The sequence below is a fragment of the Cyprinodon variegatus genome, unplaced genomic scaffold (assembly GCF_000732505.1).
Source record: "Cyprinodon variegatus isolate N-32 unplaced genomic scaffold, C_variegatus-1.0 Scaffold864, whole genome shotgun sequence".
Lineage (NCBI taxonomy): Eukaryota > Metazoa > Chordata > Actinopteri > Cyprinodontiformes > Cyprinodontidae > Cyprinodon > Cyprinodon variegatus.
Genome location: NW_015151317.1, coordinates 2,783 through 4,772, shown reverse-complemented (window position 1 = coordinate 4,772; position 1,990 = coordinate 2,783).

Here is a 1,990-nt window from a genome sequence, read left to right as displayed (position 1 = left end):
ACAGGTAATGGAATGAAACAAAAAAGTCTTGAGATGGGTTTGTAGCAGACCTAAAGATAAAGAATAATTGGTTTATAAATAAAAACATCAGGAAATCCCTGGGTAAGGTAGCTTGGTCGAGGGTCAATAAGGTGAACCAAAAAAAAAAACAGCTTCAGCCACTGGGTCCAGTTTCTCTGTTGTCTTTTATCCCTTTTCTCTCTGACAAAACATTTCTCCTCGAGCTTCCAAGAGCTCAGGACTCATATAATCAAGTGGCAACACACCTGTTCTTGAGCAGACCAAGCCTCAATTAAACAAAGTCTAAACAGAAAAACAAGAATAAACTTAATCTAAATTACAAACTAATCTACATAAGGAAATAGTCTGCAACAAGATAACTCAAAAACAAAGCATAACTCCAAAGGAAAACCTCTAAATGGTAGAACCCAGCAAAGTAATGGATGACATCATTTAATCAATTTAGTAGGAAATACTTAAAAAATGGTGAGTAAACAGGAAAACAAATACCATAAATATAATTTGAAACAAAATAAACAATTTCATCCAATAATCCTGAAGTAATAGCTTTAACCTAAACAAAAGTAGATGGAAACTGCAACAAAATGCTTACACAAACAAACCAGGGATAGTAAGTGAAAGTCAAAGTTGCAAACTAATGTTTAAATTTAAGCATTACAAAGATTCAGAAGAAAGAATAAGGGACAAGTGGTAAACACAAACTAAACCACTTTGTCACACCCTGGACAAGATATTTCTAAATCCTGCAATATTTTTAAGATGAAATAAGGATATTCTTGAAACATCTTTGATATGTTAATTTTTAATTATTAGTTTATTTGACAGGAAGAATCTTTATCAGTAAATATATCTGTAAATGTACCAGAAGTAGCCTCAACAGCTATTCTTCATCTGCTGTCGCAAGAAAGATTTTAAGAGTCTTCCCAAAAACAAACATTAAGTTAACTTGAGAGCTCTTAGTTGTAGAAATATAATATAGCTTTATTTTATCAATCCATAGCAAGTAATTAAAACTTCAGCAGCGCTTTAATTCATTCTTGTCCTATCATAGTTTAAACAAATATGTAGATAAAAACCAGAGACACGATACATGCAAAAACCAAACAAGTTTGCATTCATGTATGTTCACTTTCGTTTAAGAGCATTTTTATGCATCTGTTCAGTCAGGTTGATTTGCTGAAGTGCCAATTTATCATAAGAACTTTCATGTATAAATTTTTATAATCAGCAGAGCCATTGGTAAAAAAAAAAAAAATAATATTTGTGTAGCACTTTATTCAAGGCTGTTTACAAATCACTAACATGCGAAACGTTAATTTTGAATAAGAGGCAATTTCAAATAAATGTTTTTCTTTTTAATCTAATTGACCAATGGGAATTATTTAAATCCTAGCAAAAGTGAGAAATTTCCAAATCCAGAGGGAGCACGACACAAAGTAATGGAATGAAACAAAATAGTCTTGGGATGGGTTTGCAGCAACCCTAAAGATAGATAAAGATTGACTTTTTATGAATAACAATCATCAGGAAAATACACCTTTAGACATTCCTGTTCTGTAAGACTACAGTGAGTATATAAAGCTGTGCTTAATTTGTCTTTTTATTATGTACTTGAACCCATATGTTTACTTGACGAAGACTGTATTCTTTCTCTAACGGCTAAGATCATTACAGCCATGCTTTTGTAACTCTAAAGAAAGCTAGACCACCATAAAATATAACAAGTATAAAGGTGATCTGATATTTTCTTTAAAATTCTTCAGTCCAATTAATTACACACTCAGCTATCATGTATACAACTGGTAAATAATGTCCTACATTATTTAATAATAAAGCAGACCTGGCTGGCTATAACCATCATCTAAAATTGAACAACTCCTGGGCAGGGTTTGGGCCATCATGTTTCATTATCCTAAAACATCTTGTATGTCATGATAGGTTATGTGAAATCATCTGCAAAGCATTAGCA